This window comes from Polyodon spathula, chromosome 14 (genome assembly GCF_017654505.1).
Source record: "Polyodon spathula isolate WHYD16114869_AA chromosome 14, ASM1765450v1, whole genome shotgun sequence".
Lineage (NCBI taxonomy): Eukaryota > Metazoa > Chordata > Actinopteri > Acipenseriformes > Polyodontidae > Polyodon > Polyodon spathula.
This window is the reverse complement of record NC_054547.1, coordinates 12,460,036-12,478,647: the sequence shown is the minus strand read 5'-3', so window position 1 is coordinate 12,478,647 and position 18,612 is coordinate 12,460,036. Positions and strand designations below refer to the sequence as shown.

Here is an 18,612-nt window from a genome sequence, read left to right as displayed (position 1 = left end):
TTTATTACAAAATAAAAGGTTTAACAAACACGAAAAACACAGGACACGGCACTCTACGCCAAAATAAATAGACAAACAAAAACAGACTAAAGTGGTCACACAGACACTGACAAACAGAGCGGATACTTTCTTGTGGGGATTATAACTAGCTTATTTCCTCCGTCTCCAATCCCGTTCTTTCACCGAACACATAAGCAGTATGTGACAACGTGCATCTAAATATACTATTGTGCTGGGATTCAATTAAAAATTAATTATTCACTTGAATCCAAGCACGTGAATTAATAAAGTGCAATTCCCCGTGCTCACATATTACTACATTTTACTTGCACGTGAAGTGCTGTGCAATCCTGTGCCTAAATACACATATACATTTTTTAAACACTCGTGCTTACACAGACCCGTTTATATCCCGTGTACCAATGTCTATACACCAACAGTGCAACACATAACAGATTTACACAGGGGCGGGCACTTTGTTACAGAGCACGACACACCACAATGAGACGCAACATAACAGATAGATACACAGGGGCGGGCACTTGTTTACAGAGACCCTGGAGGGCTAACATTTTGAAGTCTCCTATTGCCTCCCAGCTTACTCATCAATACTTCAAGGCAGTCCAGCAAGTGTTCACAAAAGCAAAGTTTGTGGGGAATAATAGCCTTTTTCTATACTTTGAAGGCAGCCATATACTTTGGTCAAAAACAAAGTTTGTACCCAGGACAAAAAAAAATAAAAAATTGTTAGCACCGTGTCTTTTTGATGACAGAAAGCACATTGTGGCTCAGCACCAACAATATACGCTCGGCTTCTGTCCAAAAGAGTGGCTCAGTCTTGGTTTGTTTAGAGGCAAAAGCAACAAGGAACACTTACTGCCTCAGGAACAAAAAAAAAATAAAAATTGATTGTTACCGGTGACAGCAAACTTTCGTGTTATATATATAATATATATATATATATATATATATATATATATATATATATATATATATATATATATATATATATATATATATATATATATATATATATATATTACTTTTAGGGATTGCATAAGGCTACTAATACTTATTGCATTAATTAGAATTTTTTACCTTCTTCTTGAAAAAGACGATGTGGACAACGCCAATATGTTTGATTCCCACTCGTCATTGGGATCATGAAACACATCGTCATCTCTTGAATCAGCATTTCCCTGGGAGAAAGTGGTTTTAGTTAGTGAATCAAAACTATCCTAAGGTTTCACAGACCCTGATTAACATTAGTCTTGGAATACTAATTATTACCTTGTCTTAATTAGTATTAATGGGGGGGTTAGAAAGGGATTTAAAAGCAGAGCACAATATGAAAACACCAAATTTACATTTAAATTTATCTTTAAATAAATGTACACAGACTACCAAAACATAAATTAATTTGTTTTCTATGTACAGTGCTATAGTACAGTGCTTCACCCCCCTTGGACGTTTTCACATTTTGTTGTGTTACAACCTGAAATCTTGATGCATTTAAAAGGGATTTTTTTTGTGAAACAACAGTTAGTGAAAAAAAAAAAACAGAAATGTTTTGGTTAGATAAGTATTCACACCCCTGAGTCAATACTAGGTAGAACCACCTTTGGGAGCAATTACAGTTGTGTCTTTCGGGGCAAGTCTCTATCAGGTTTGCACATCTGGATTGTGCAATATTTGTCCATTCTTCTTGGCAAAATTGTTCAAGCTCTGTCAAGTTGGATGGAGATAGTTGGTGGACAGCAATCTTCAAGTCTTGCCACAGATTCTCAATCAGATTCAAGTCCAGGCTTACCGACCGAGAAACCGACACACGAACACCAGTAACAGGACGACATTCCACTTAGAGGTAGGGTCAACATCAGAAAACGGCTGACTTCGTCGAAAAGGAGTTCCTAAATGACCCTCAACTGGAGTTTCTCCCATCTCAAACATGGAAGACTGTAGGTCTTTCAGAGTTGTCATTGGCCTCTTGGTGGCTTCCCTGACCAATGCCCTTCTGCCCGTCTTCAGATTCTGGGTGGTGCCGTATACCTTCCACTTCTTAATGACCGACTTGACTGTGCTCCAAGAGAGATTCAATGCCATTGAAATCTTTTTATACCCCTGCCTTTTTCTGTGCCTTTCCACAACTTTATCCCAGAGTTTTCTTTAAAGCTCCTTGGTCTTCATTGTAGTATCTTTGCTTTGAATGTACTACCCAACTGTAGGACCTTACAGAGACAGGTGTATTTAATCTGAAATCACATGAACCACTTTTATTGCACACAGATGGACTCCATTTAACTTACTGTGTGAATTCTGAAGGAAATTGGTTGCACTGAGCTTATTTAGGAGTGTCATAGCAAAGGGGGTGAATACTTATCTAATGAAGACTTTTCAGGTTTTTATTTTTAATTGATTTGTTTTTTCACCCCCTTATTTTTTCACACATTAAAAGTGCTGAGTAGGTTGTGTAAATCAAAGGGAAAAAAATGCAATTTAAATGCATCAAGATTTCAGGTTGCAACACAAAAACTGTGAAAACATCCAAGGGGGGTGAATACTTTCTATAGACACTGTACATGGTTTTGTTGACTTGCCATACAACTAATATAAAAAATAGTCAATTAAAAACATACCAATTCCATTTCTAAAGCTTTAGTTTTACTTCTGTACAACATTTTCTGATCAGGAAGCTCCTTCTGAGTCATCTCCTTGGCAACTTGCATTCCCTGTATCATTTCTTCTTTGGCTTTCATACAAGCTTACTCAATCTCACCTTCGAGCCTAAAACAGCAATATAAACAATACAAACCTCTTAGTTTAACAGAGTAGGTCACATGAAAAAAAAACAGTATAAACAACTAAAGACTAAGAAAGTTTACTTATTCTGGCTAATAAACTCAATAAATATAGTTATACAAGTTATAAAAGCCCTTAGTCTTCACATCTACTTACTGTGCTCTTTAGGCTGATAATAATTCATTTTTTGCAAACTCAAAGTCCTTGGGCCAGTCCAACATGAAACTCTTTTTCCACTCTGCACCTCAGCTGGGTGGTTCAATCGAAAATAATGGTTCCCTCCAAGAATAATTTTGTCACCCTACAAAACAAATCGCGTCAAAGGGAAATTACAATGGATTAACTAACAGAAAAATCTAGCAAGTCAACAGTTAATAATCTGTGCTCTTCACTTGATAAACACAAATTGAATTGCACACAGCTTACATGGTGTAGGGCTGTTGAATCAGAGACAAGGATTCCACTTACATATGTCTTTGCATCTTTAACTGAAGTGATGCTTACTGTACCAGCTACGTTTGAAATAACAACAAAGAAAGCATGTGTGTTTTGTCTACTCCCAATAAAACCATATATATTTATTTTGACTTTCGTTATACAATTACCCAATTATAAACTTTTTATAAGTGGGCACAAAAAATTGCACCTGACTTACCAGTGATCGTCAGCAATAAGGGCTCCAGAAAGATTAATATCATGGGCTGAATTTGACATACATTTTCCAACTTCGGTCTGCCCTTCTTTGATCATATACAACAGCATTTCTGAAAGCTGTGGATCCTCATTGAGATTGACAAGGTTCGGCAAATGGTTATCCACTTTAAATGTAATGCCAGCTTTCTGTTTAAAGAAAATAAAAATGTTAGATAAATAAACAAATTTATGGATTGTAACAGGGCGAGGAGCCCTGCACATGAAAAGAGGGCAGAACAAAGCCCTGCTGTTAATGCCTTGTTTTGTTTTTATTTTGTATTGTATTATTTAAAACAAATAGATTTTTCATGTAGAACAGGATACTCCTCTGCCCCTGTGTAGCTTATTATTTTGTGTTTGTATTATTTAGTAGTATGATATATATATTATATATATATATATATATATATATATATATATATATATATTGTGAGGCAGCTCAGAAGTTCACCACCAGGAGGCATTCATGGTAGGCTTGGTACGAGTCCACAGGTGTTGCCAGTAACAATCAGATGAACCTGTGGGCAGCATACATGTCTGCCATAACATCAAGGAGGCTACAGGTGTGGTTAGGTAGGCGATTTATCGTTTCACCATTGTTAGATTATCATTAGTCTTAATTGGCACACACCTGTATTCTGTAACAATCCAATGTAAAAAAGAGCATGTACCACCAGTGTGATGGGTTGTTTGTTTTTTACCTCCCAGAACCATGTGCATACAGTACTTGGAAGACAACTTTACTGTTATGAATAGACACTACCCTCTTGTGGTAGCTTGTGGAAGTGCACTGATATTATTTTAAACATTTTAATAATCTTAACCTTGCTTTTGTTCCATAGAATGTAATTAAAATATCGAATCTGTATAACTAGATGGAGGTTACAAGGTTACATCTCTAGTGACAATATTTGCAAATAGTTCTTATGTCCTTTTATTTTCCCAGGTAGTATAAATCCAGATAAGTTAGACCCACCTCTGATTAATTTAGTGTTGGTATCCTCGATATTGATTGTCACGCAGGCTTGTTTGGCAAATCGAAGTGTACTGAGGGACTCCTCCATATAACTGGCTGCAGGACTAATAGTGGCTATCATGGCAGTCTTTGAGCTCCCACCAAGGCTCTCTTTCAACAACCTGGTCACTGGAAATATGTGAAACACAGATTGTCTCCAGGAGAATCGGAATGATTTAAAAATATATCTTACCCCCATGAAACAATGTCTGTAGTCTAGAAAGCAGGACTTTTTTTACAGTCTCTCCTATTCAGTAAATGTCATTAAACCTGGTTACGGCACCATACTACATAATCCGGTTTAATTACAATTACAGTTTTAAAGCCTTAAAAATGCAAAATTATATTATGATACTACTATGCCTAGCTGTATATATATATATATATATATATATATATATATATATATATATATATATATATATATTATTATATATAATTATTAAATGTCAAAAGCTTTTACAGTGTTATATTTGAGTCACATTATATCACATTTTCAGTATAGGAAAAGTCAAAAGTAATGTGTTTTTTTTCATTACACGAAAATACCTCTATATATATATAGGATAGATGATAATATATAATATACATATCTAATATATATATATATATATATATATATATATATATAAAAAATACAGTTAGGCAATATCTCTTAGCATGTAAGTACAGATTCTCTGTAAGGAATGAAGACCACCTTGTTCTGTGAAGTGTGTTCAGAAAGGGCAGAAATAACCTTTCCTAAGGTTAACAAGAACTTTTTGATGCTTACACTTTCCTATACAGAGATGAACAAACCACAACAATTGCAGAGAAATCACCTGGTAGCTTATAGAAGCATAGCATATATTTGTATGATTTTTTTTTTTTTTTCAGGGAAAAGCACTTCATATTAAATTATTAAAACAGTAAAGTTTGAAATTGTTTGATACGTGTTCTATTATTAAAGTTCTGGGGCTGGTTGTATAATAAGATAATTTTTTAGGGTATTGATTTAAATGTGTTCAGCAACATTCTGCAATAGCCTTAAACTCAAGGAACACAAGTGGAAAACTGAGGGGATATTTAAATAAAGCAGTTCTACACCACTTGCCACTCAAATACATACAGGTGCATACAGTTTAAATGCATGTTAATCAGTCTCAGTTCCTTGTTGTGGATTACCTTGAGCCGGTCTCTGCTGGTCTGTGCTGTGGAGCACCGCTCGCTCCCTGCCAGGTCCACTAGATTTATCCTGCTGGGTATCGTGTGATCATGTTCCTCCTCGTCTACAAACTCAATCTATGAGACACTTATAACCAGGAAACAGACTAAACCAAGAGCTGCACGGATCCCACCAATAAAGGCACCATCCCTGATAAAGGCAAAACGTATCAGACTTACATCTATCCAGAGTGTGCAGTGTGGTCAGTTATTTTGAATTCTAAAAAGAAAGAATTGCATCAGATTTATTTAAGAAGGAAAACATCTTATTTATTACCTTTTGGTTTTTTTTGACTTTTTCACTCTGGAGCATAGATCTTCGCAGAATCTCGGTATAACTCCTGTGTCCTCGCTGAAACCCATCATTCTAATAGGGAATTTTAAATAAATAAATAACAGAGATACATAGACCAATAACACTTAAAAACTAAATTATTTAACATTACTAAATATGTGTGGACCTGACACCAATGACAAGTCAGGTATAGCACAAGGATGGAGGTTGCATACAGAACATCTGGTCCCTATTATGAATATGAATAGTTCCCAGATTCAGTCTGACCAAATGCAAAGAGACAGGTGTTTCCAGCAAACATAGTGCCAGCTTTTCATATTCTGTCTTCTGACTAGCAAAACTTGGATGTGCTTTATCAAAAGATCAAAAGGAAAAGTCATATACAAAGGAATGGGACTGTTTGGACTCCGGATGTTGGACTATTGTTTCCTGACTTTCCATGAAGACTACTTGATGGGCCTTCTCTATCTAATCCCTAAATAAAGTGTAATGTCAAACATATCAGTATCTGCTTAACAGAACCCAAACAACCAGAAGGGAAACTTTCATTGAAAATTGCTGGTCAAAAAATAGATTTTTTAAAACACAGTTTATGTTTGTGGTGCCATTGTCAAACACCTGTTAGTAAAACAATATTATTATATTTAAATGAATTGAAGGTTTAAGATTATAAAGAATGATAGAAATAGACTAGCTTGACTTGGAAAACACCTTTCAACCTTCACTCAAATTCTAATGTAAACGAGATTTGATTATTTGCAGGTACAAACATTGATAATTATCGATATTTAGTAGATAACATGGCCTAATATAATATTTACCAGTAAAATCCTTTAAATAGGTACAGACCTATTTCTATGCATACAGGTTATTGAACGGTTTCATCTTTACTGTCACTGTCACTGCTTTCCACCTTTAAGGCATCCTGGCCCAGCGTTGTGCTCTGTGTGGTCATCTCCTCCTTGGATGAAATTCCTTTACCAGGTGTTCCATACCCTGATTTTGCACCAGTAGTTGGCTTTGTTACCTGCAGGTTGGATAACAAGCTTCTTCCCTGATTTCCAATGAGTAATTTAGTGTGGTCCTGAAGAGTGGAGCATTTTGCTGTGGGTTTGATACTTTCCCCATAGCTTGTCGTTCTTTGCCTTTCCAAACTACCATACTTTTGTATTTGCAGGTTTTATAGATTCTCTCACAATGTCTTTTGCTTTAATTTTTTAAACAGGTGTTCTTTTGGTAGGTGCTGAAGATAATTTGTTCAAACCTTGTACTTTGGGTACCACACGTGTTCAAAGCAGGTTCAGCACTTACTTTCTGTGGAAATTGTTCATGTCCGGTGCTGCAATGCAAGCCTTTTCTCTGGAGCCTTAACTTTATTTTCATCATTCTCATCAGGTTCTACTCTTTCTGTGCACCTTTGTAGTCTGTTTTTCTCCTCTGACGGGTCAGCCTACCTTCAGATCTGGGTGTACCAGGTGTCCCGCCAAACCTTTTACCAGCAGATACTACAGATCTTATTAATCTCTTTGCTTTTGTCCAGGGACGAGGACTGTCCAATAGGACTTGTTGTTCTCCCCCTCCTCGTGTGCTTTAAGCTTGTTGTTGCTTTGTGGAAAAGTGGTTGGTAAGGGGAACAGGTGTAGCAGTGATGAGGTGCAGGAGTGATGAACAGACAACGGTAATTCAGTGAACAATTGTTTATTTGTGCTGTTTCCAGGTCTGGTGACCGTCAAATAATAAATCCCCGGCAGTACACAACAATGTGTAAAGCGCGGGGAAGGTGAATAACACAATACAGTCTCGAACAGAAACAAAGGCATGGTCACCAGTCCTGGGTGATATTCAAACATGCAGGTGCTCTGTGCAGTGGTGCTCCGGATAGTGCTTTACGTGGCGACAGCTCCGGAGGTGTGCGTTAACTGTTTAGTGGTGTGAAAAAGACAGACAATTATAAACAAACAAAGATAACACACAACACATATTTCACTCTGAGACTTCCTCTCTCAGTCCTTCTCTCCTCACGTTACCCAAACGAAGGAAAAGATCAGCGTTACCCTGGCCCCTATATGTACTCCCGCATGACATCTAGGTAAACGGTTGCAGCTGCTTTATTACTTGCAGCTGCCCCTCGTTTACCTTTCAGGTCAATACGGTCTTACAACAGTGTCTCACTTCTTTCCAGGCTGACCCACTTCCCGGTCCCAGAAACGAACTGTCAGGCTAGCCCTTCCAGATACTTCTCCTCTCGTTCTTTAGCGCCCTCACAGGTTGAGAGGGAGATTTATCACCAGAACTCATTGTATTTCTGTCACATGCTTTTAGAAAGGTCACTCAATTCACTGTTTTTAAGCAATTGATGGTGTCCAAAAAGAGCAGTGTGATTTCTTGTGGGAGTGGTGTAAACAGGCATATTGGCAAAATATTATGTTACACATTATGTTATACAGATCATTCCAAATTTTGCATAAAATTAAAATTAGTAGATTGCTTCATTCCTTGAGCAACTATGTATTTCTTCAGATTTCGTACACAATTCCCTGCAAGTCAAGTTACATTTGTAGTTAAACCTTCTTCCTCTCACTCTTCCATGGGCCCACTTCCAATTTTCAAATCTCTATGCTACTCTATGATTGGTAAATTCTGGTTGATTATGTCACATGCAAAACAAACCTACGGAAGTGGTCTCTCTGTGATGGTAACCATAACAACCCCTGCCCCATCAGAGTGATTCCAGATGGGCATACTGCTGCTGTACCCTTGAGCAAGGTACTTTACCTAGATTGCTTCAGTAAAAACTCAACTGTATAAATGGGTAAATGTATGTAAAAAATAATGTTATATCTTGTAACAATTGTAAGTTGCCCTGGATAAGGGTGTCTGCTAAGAAATAAATACTAATAACTTAACTTCACCGCTAGGTGGCACACTATTCATATGTTGTTTCAGCATTTTCTGTATTAGTGGAATATATCCACTGACAGCAAAGGCTAGACCTCAATCATGAAAACACATCAGTTAGATGGAGGCTGATCACAGTAGTTAAGCTTAAACGATGCACATTTGAGCTTTAGCATTTTGAGTATAAACACTTTTGACAGGGAAAAAAAGCAATCAATTAATTCAAGGTTAATTGGAAGCCATTTATTTTGAAAACTTGAAAAAAAACATATATTACATTATTGGCACTGCCGAGTTCTAGGACTTCTATTTCTTGTTTGCACTCCTGTAGTGTTTTCTGATAATGTCCATGAGATTGTCCTTTGTTACAGTGATACCCTCATCATTCTTCTTCCTCTGCTTCTCGTTTCTCATCTGCTCGTGAAGGTACAGGGAATTGAGGAGCTGTGGCGGGAGGAGGGAGCCTGTTGGTTTCACTCTGTTCACCACCTCCAGGAAAAGCCTCTTGTTGTTATTGTTGATAAACATTATGGTGGTGCCTCTGTGACCCAATCTTCCTGCTCTGCCAACCTGAAAATTAGAATAAAAACAACAAGACAACATCTCAGTGTATCTACAGGCCTGAGGGCTGGTAAAGGAGTTGCCTTTAGTCGGTTCTTTTTTATGTTAAAAAAATATATATACTGTAAATAACAGGTCCACATTAATTAGAAGTGTATTTAATCTCTGTCAAACAGTGAGTGTATGTTCTGGGCCTAATTATGTATATCATGTTAGGAAATGTTTTACATACCTGATGAATGTACTCATCCATGCCAGAAGGCATGTTGAAATTTACAACCAGTTTAACATTGACAAGGTCCAGTCCTCTACCAAGCACTCCTGTGCTGATCACCACTTCATACTGTCCCTGAAGCAAACCCTGTAAAATGTATTTTAAAAGATTTGCGTTCAAAGAATCAGAGGAAACCCATTTTACTTTCTCTCTAATTCTCTCCAACATAAAAAAGAGTGACCATGTAGAGGGAAGCAAAACCAAGTGCACATGGATATAGCATAACAAATATAAAATACATTCTTATTCTTACAAACCCTTTTTTTGTAAATAAATAAATCAATAAAGCCCACCTGTAATATACGGTTCCTTTCTATCTGTGATTTATTGGAATGAATGGACACAGTCTTTAGATCCATTACTTTACGGATTGCATCACAGAGCAGGTCCGCTCCAAGTTTGCAGTTCACAAACACCAGCACTGGGGGAGTTTCCTGTCCTTCAGTGTTCAAACAATAACCACATAGAGAAACAAAAAAATACATCTTACCAGACTTTGTATAACAAGTTGTTTAAAATACATGTAAGGTGCAATAATAACCTGCATCTATAGATTGTTGCATTACAATAAAAACTGCATTTTATTTAAAGTTAGCGTGTATCTTTTTATTGTGGGTTTCTTGGAACAAACTAATTTCCTATGCTGCTTGGAGTATTAAGGTATATCTGTAGCACTTCCAGCTCTTGGCTTGGCTCCCATTGAGTTTCCCTGAATCACTGTGGCAGAGACAGGGTTAATGGTTCTGCCAGCAACCACAGGTGTGGCCATTCTCCAGTTAGTGTAGATTGGTGTTAATTTGGGAATGACCATCTGCACGAAAGCAGGCAGCCTGTGGTTGAGTTGATTTTGTGTTGCTGGATTGTTTTGTAATAGTTCAGTGAAGACTCTGCACAGCCTGGACAAGTTTTGTGGTGTTTTGTTAAAACCTTTATTTTGGCTCTTGTGTTTGTATTTGTGTTATTTTGTTTATTAAAGTATGCATCCACTGCTTTTCACTGCAGTTCTCAGAGTCTCTTTCCTGTCACTACCCTGCTACAACCACGCATTTCCTTTTTAAGGGGAGGGTTGCTATATTGGGATTAGTTGTTGATTTTGGTCTTTCTTGGCTTCGATTTTCTTTCTGGCAAGTAGGATTTTCCACTTTCTAAACAGTATTCATTGTAAGCTTACAACATCAGCTTTGTTAAAAAACAAAAAAAGAAAAAAAAAGAAAACTTTGCACTGAAGCAAAACATTATCAAACCTAGCCCATAGTTCTTTAGCAAATACAACAGAAGATCCGCATGAGAAAAGAACACACAAAAATCCACTACTACAATTTTTATTCCATGTAGCTGGATTGCTTCTTTTTTCATAATCTCCAAGAGTTGAGCAGGCGTGGCTATAATTATCTAAATGAGACATTATAAGAAGACTTAATGATGTCATTTTAGCTCTATAGCTACAATTTTTATTTGTTCATATAACCATAGAAATGTAGACAAGAATAAGACAAAATGGCTGTTACATTCCTTGTATCACTGCTTATTTAAATTACACCTTTATAATCATATATATATATATATATATAATATATATATATATATATATATATATATATATATATATATATATATATATATATAGTGCCTTGCAAAAGTATTCAGACCCCTGACCAATTCTCTCATATTACCGAATTACAAATGGTACATTGAAATTTCGTTCTGTTTGATATTTTATTTCTAAACACTGAAACTCAGAATCAATTATTGTAAGGTGACATTGGTTTTATGTTGGGAAATATTTTTAAGAAAAATAAAAAACTGAAATATCTTGCTTGCATAAGTATTCAACCCCTGTGCTGTGGAAGCTCCCAGTTTGCACGAGAAAAGAAAGAAATTGAAAGAAATTGCCCTAACGAGGACACAATTACCTTACCATTGGCCTCCACCTGTGAACCATACATACTTACCCCAAAAGACTTAAACCCTGTTATTGCAGCGAAAGGTGGCTCTACCAAATATTAATGTGTGGGGGTTGAATACTTATGCAAGCAAGATATTTCAGTTTTTTTATTTTTCTTAAAAATATTTCCCAACATAAAACCAATGCCACCTTACAATAATTGATTTTGAGTTAAAGTGTTTTAAAATAAAATAGGGAAACAGAACGAAATTTCAATGTACCATTTGTAATTCAGTAATATGATCAATAATCAAGTCAGTGGAAGCTGAATACACCACCCAGGCACTGCCAAGAAAAGGTGTGTGTGTCAAACAAGAAGGAGACTTGTGAGAGAAGCCATGAGGCCAACAATCACTTTGAATATAATATAGTTATATATATAGTATATAATATATATATATAACCATATCAAGAGCTCTGCATAACACTGGCCTGTATGGGAGGGTGGCAAGAAAGAAGCCGTTACTCAAAAAGTACCATCTGAAAGCCCTGGACAGAAAGCATGAGCAAGTCAACATAATGTAAAGCCATGCATTTGGAAGTCTTATTTGTCGATGGTGAGAACTTCACCTTAATGCTCTGCTTGAGACGATGAAGCTGTGGCACAAACCTAAGGCAGGGGCATCCCCCCAACCAGGAGGGCTGTTCTCATGTTAGACTGACCCATCACCATCGCTTTAGCTTGCCTCTCAATCTGTATTGCTAACTCTCAAGTTGGTGTAAGAATGGGAGACGTTGGGCCATGGTTAGTGTTTGCTTGTCTCTGTAAATAAATGTTTGATAATAAATCAGCCGAAGATTGTGACTTTCATTTTGAATTCATTGTTAGGTCTGTTTTAAATAAAAAAAAAAAAAACTACATTCATAGTAGCTCTATACTACAACCGGTACACACACACACACACACACATATATATATATACACATATATATATATATATATATATATATATATATATATATATATATATATATATATAATAACAATAAAGCAAGCTGCATTTGAATTTATAGGGGGCCACAACATTCATTCTGCTGAATGGTTCAATTTGGACACTCGATTCAAGAAAAAATGGAATGGCTGCTTTTGAGCATACACATTCTAACCCCTTTCATGAAAGCACATGTTACTAAAAACAGAACTAGTGTGCTTTGATTACTAGTGTTCTCTCCAACTATTTTCATAAGGCATGTCACAGCTACTAGCTCCTTGTGTAAGAATTTGAACAAAATTAATTATTATTTAGTTATCGTGTTCATATTTAGCGTGGGGGTTTTGGAGAAATAACCCAGCAACGGTCATTGAAGTGTCCATATAAATTAGCAATTTAAATATGCTGGAGACCCAAAAAGAGTTATAATGCGTATTGCACGTTGCGTTTGAATGTATAAGCATAGAATCAGATCTCCTTATACCACATAAGATCGTAGAACATATTTGTGTAATGTGATATAGGAGAGGTGATTTTTACTAAGCTGTAAATTAAAATATATACAGTATACACTACCGGTCAAAAGTTTTAGAACACCTCCATTTTTCAAGTTTTTATTGAAATTTACGCAGTTTAATGTCTCAATGTACTATGAAATTAAAGCATAGAACAAATAAACAATTGGAGATAAAAAAGAAATCATGGAATCGTTTTGTTTAACAAAATTTAATCTAAATTTTTGACTCATCAAAGTAGCCACCTTTTGCAGATATAACAGCAGAACACACTCGTGGCATTCATTCTACAATGGAAATCAAATATTGTTGGGAAGAACTTTCCGAACACTGTTACAGAAGTTCCCACAAATGTGTTGCATTTGTAGGTTGCTTTGCTTTCACCCTTCTGTCCAGTTCATCCCAAACCAGCTCGACAGGGTTTAAGTCTGGAGACTGTGCTGGCCATTCCATGATTTGAAGCCTACCGTCTTGTTCTTTTCTTCTAAGGTAGTTCTGACATAGTCTGGAGGTATGTTTTGGGTCATTATCTTGCTATAGGATGAACTCCTGACCAACTAGGCGTATACCAGAGGGTATTGCATGGCACTGCAAAATGCTGTGGTAGCCGTTTTGGTTCAGGGTGCCACTCACTCTGTGCAAGTCGCAGCAAAAGAGCCCCAGACCATCACGCTTCCTCCTCCATGTTTGACAGTTGGTGTCACGCACCGAGGAACCATCCTTTTGCCTACTCGATGACGTACAAAAACCCTGCGTGATGAACCGAAGATTTCAAATTTTGATTCATCGGTCAGTAAGACCTTCTTCCAGTCTTCAGTAGTCCACTGGCGGTGCTTCATGGCCCAGGCAAGCCTCTTTTTCTTATTTTGCCATCTTAGCAATGGCTTTCTTACTGCCACTTGACATGTCAAACCTGCAGCTCAAAGTCTTCTCTTCACAGTTGAAACTGACTTACTGGCTTACTTTGACCAGTATTAAGCTGTGCTTGAAGCTGTTGTCCTGTGAGTCGCCTATCACGCAAGCTGTTGACTCTCAGAAACTTGTCTTTTGATTCTGTTGTGGCTTTGGGTCTGCCAGACCTCTTCCTGTCAGAGTTTCCTCCAGTTTCCAAGTGCCTTTTTATGGTGTAGGATACTGTACTCACGGACACCTTGGCTTTCTTTGCAATTTCTCTGAAGGAAAGACCTACACATTTAAGGGTTATAATGGTCTGTCTGTCTTCCTTTGTTAATTGCCTTTTTCTCACCATTATGACAGCAATATACTACTTCCTGCAGTACAATACTGTCCAAATAATGCTTAAGAGGGTGTAGTAACAGTCTGTTCCAACACTGCTTTTATACAGACAGAGGGTTTATAAGTAATCAACAAAAGTTGGGACACCTGTAGGAATTGTTAGCATCAACTTTCAAGGCTTAATTTACTTCCATTGCTGCAGAACAGCTGTAAGTTGTTAACCCATTATTTGTTCCCTGAAAAGGTCCTTTTTGTGTAACACTGAAATTTACATTATTTTTAAGTTTTTGGTAACCTAAACTCTTTTTTTAACCTCTGGCAGTTTATCACTTACCTTTGTACCATTTCAGGTTATTCACTGGACTTGAACTGCTTAAATTTCAACAAAAACTGGAAAAAGTGGGGTGTTCTAAAACTTTTGACCGATAGCGCATATATTTGAAGGCTATTCACAAATCCATATACAGATCGCTTTACTTCATTTAGTATGTGGTCCTATGGAACATTCTTATTTATATACACTGGTAATTTGCTCTATTCATTAAAATTAAAACGGTACTTTTTAATGTACATATAAATAAACAGCTACTGGACCAAATTCTCACTACTTAAACATTTGAGAGGGGACTAGGAGGGGGTGAGATTGGTCTGTGAAATAGCGGTTATTATTATTATTTGATGTCAGTATTGGGGACGAATTGTTGTACACCCATTTCCTCTCTGAACATCACATTAATTCTGGTACATTTAGCTGCCGCTTTAGCTAGCTCTATTTGCTTCTTTCTTTTAATTTGCTGCTGGTCTGGCATTGCTCACGGTCAGAAAAAACACACAACTGCATGACGCTGCCAGAAAACAATCCCTGGAATCTAAGCGCAGTCAAATTCAGCTCAGTCTTACAACTAATAGCACCCCTCCCTCTGTTAGCCCTTTATTAACCAATGATACGTCGTTCTCATGGCTTAGGGCTGGGAGGAGTATAGTAAAAAGAATGGAAACAATAATACATCATAACAATGAGTCATTTTATCACATGACGAAGTTAGACGAGACAGAATTGAATTGTGACAGAACGGGCCAGCTGACGCTGAGCAAGTTTGAGAGCAAGATGTGCTGGTGAACGACACCGCTGGCAATGACGACGGGCATGGAGGCAACTTTTGCAGCAAGTTTTTTTTAATTTGGAGAGGCATTACAGCAAAACGGGTTGGGCAGCACAGCAATTGCACCCAGAAATACGTATGTATTGCAACATAAACCACATGTTAAAAATGATCTACATGGGAAAAAAAAACATGTGGAATATAAACATACAGCCTTAAAAAAGAAGTTCTTTGAACATTCTGTATGGTTAACCAGAATACTGCTAAACTACACATCAGTTTTACAGGCTAAATTTAGAACAGCTGCAGTGCTATATACAGTAGATGCAGTGCTTCATTGGAGCTGCCTTCAGAGATTCTGTAACTGGCTGTACTTTCGTTTGTTATTTTAATTACACAGAAATATAGTACTGATTATTGTGGTAGGGAAGCACTGAAAAGTGATATAAAAATTTCAAGGCTTCCACAAGTTTACCTTAATCCAGACTACATGACATATTAGCTTTGAGGCAACTTCTCCTAACCTAATTCCAAGCGCAAATAATTAGTTACAGAGAGTCTTCCTTTACTTTAATATATATATATATATATATATATATATATATATATATATATATATATATATATATATATATATATACACACACACACACACACACACACACACACACACACTATGGTAGTACATGTATACCAGTACAAAATACAGTAATTCCCTTTAATTTTATTATGACTCTTCTTAAAATCATGGTAAAAAAAAAATTGTCACGGTATAGTACAACTTTCAAGAGGCTTTTTTTACTAAAAACTAACGCTATAAGAATTTTCACAATGGATGTTATAACTATAAACAAGTCTCATGTGTCAAAGAAATTGGTGCCCTATAAAGCCTCTCTTGTGAAAGCTATATAAAAGTCCTCTCTGGTGGAGCACGTTGTGCTGTCCTTGTAATTACTTTGGGAGATCTGGAGTTAATCAGCCACCAGGCCTCTTCCTGTCTGAACTTTACCTCCTCTAGAGCTCGCACTAGAACTAGGAGTAGGAAGGCTGCCGTTTTTCCTGAGCCTGTGTCAGCACTGGCTATCACATCTCTTCCCGCCAACCCGACCGGAATCATTTGCATCTGGATGGGGGTTGGCACTTCATAGCCTCCTCTCTTTAGATTGCAGTTTGAATGATCCGAGAAGCCACAGCGTTCAAATTCTATAACGGGTCTGGTGATCTCTTGGCCCTGCACTACAATTCCTAGTTCTTGCTTTAGCCTTTCAACTTGTTCCTCCATCAGACTTGATATAAAAGGATCCTCTCTGTAGGTAAAAATTAAACTTGTCACCCTTTGCAGGCGCTGTTAAAGAAACTTTTTCCACTTCCTCGTCAGTTGCCTCTAGTTTTACACCAACCCGATTCAGATGTTCAGCTTTACATTCTAAACTGCAAACATCGTTATCAGTTGCATCACAGAGATACTCTCCATATTGACCACAGAAAACACAAACTGGCTCCCCAGGCTCTGGCCACCTCTGGCTTTTCTTGAAAGACTTTACTGGCTCTTCCTCAGAAGAAGCGTCTGTTTCAGTATCTGATGTGTTTGCCTCTGAGCTTTGCTGGTCACGTTCGTCACAGCTGTTTTTAGGATTCTGCTACACTTGCTCTGGCTTTTCCTTTTCCTCTGCTTTATCCACTGTAGAGGTGCCGTTCTCCTGAGCAGGTATCACTGTCTGACTCTGCTGGTGAGTCCGGAGATCTCCTTCATCTTCAGATGCTTTACATTTTTTGGGAACATGATTTGTGCTTTCTGAAGAGTGTTTTACCTTAAGAGACCTTGGAACAAACATTTGTATCCTGAAATTAAAAAAAAAAATTTAAAAATAAATATTAATGAATCAGATCTACAAATTTAGATCCTCGTGATGCTGAACTGTACATTCAACTAATCTAATCAATGACACACTGGTCAATTGTCCTGCTTCTTTCAGGTCCAATTTATTCCAAAATTAAAAAGAATGCATTTTTATTTATTTTATTTTATTACATTGTATTAAAGCAGTCTGATGCTTTTCTTTTGGGCCATTGTTATCCTTGAAACTACTAAGTGTTGTGTAAAGGTCAAGCCAAACACCAGAATATTAGATGTTTTAACAGACAGGCTCAAACCCTGTTATGGAATTATAAAGGTAAGACATGGGCAGCTGTATAACTAACTGCAGACATTTACTGCACAGCCTATCTAGAACACCGCTACAGGTACACGTTTCTCATAATGTGTATCCATTTCCTCTGTGGTGCGGTAATAAAATACAATGAACTCCAATCGATATTTGATTACACATTTTTTACAGTACTGATCTATCATACTAAGTCTTGGCATGAAAAACACCAAAAATATGATGAACAAATACTCAGGAAACTTAAAAGAAATTGTTTATACTGTATTCTATCAAATAACTGCCATAGTCGCGTACTGATAATATTAACAAATTGTATACTTTTTGTTTTAATTGTAGTGTACTCTTTAACAAAAAATAATATACGCACATGCTTACTATTAAGTCTACAGCGCTGCTGGTGTCATTATTAATTAAACCCGAAATGAAGACCTCCTTGTTTTAAATCCAAACATGTCGCATCTGTGCTCTAGGGTGTGCACAGCACTCTGGGAGATGTAGTTTTTCCATTACAGTTGACCTGCCTGCCACATGCTCACTATGTGCAAGCAGCAGACTATCGCGATCACCCCCAAAGGCAGTATACACCTCCAACGTCTCTCGTTATGTAACCCGTATCATGCAAATAACTGAAATGATAACCTGATTTAATGGGGCAACTTTCAATGTCTTTATTCCAGTCCTTTTTTAGGAGAAATACTCTTTAAAGTGACCAACAAAAAACTACAGAGACCTTGAATTACTGTGTATTATGTATTTGTTTGGTTAATGTAGCTTTGCATTATGTGACAGGAGACCGCTAAATTGTATCCCACATACAGGTTATCATCCCCCCAAGAAATTCTAAGAACTGAACAGTATATTGACATAACAGACTAAAACATAAATACGATACAACCTATCAGCTATAAAAAAAAAAAAAAAACATTTTTATTTGATAGCTTAGGATATTGTATTCTCATACCTAAAGTTTTGACA

General features: G+C 36.9%; 2 pseudogenes; both read right to left on the bottom strand.

Moving 5' to 3' along the window:
- LOC121327112 overlaps positions 1–6,960 on the bottom strand; it is a 44,376-nt pseudogene extending 37,416 nt beyond the window's left edge.
- Positions 6,961–9,209: 2,249 nt separating this feature from the next.
- Positions 9,210–18,510, bottom strand: LOC121327111 (annotated as a pseudogene).
- Positions 18,511–18,612: the final 102 nt, after the last annotated feature.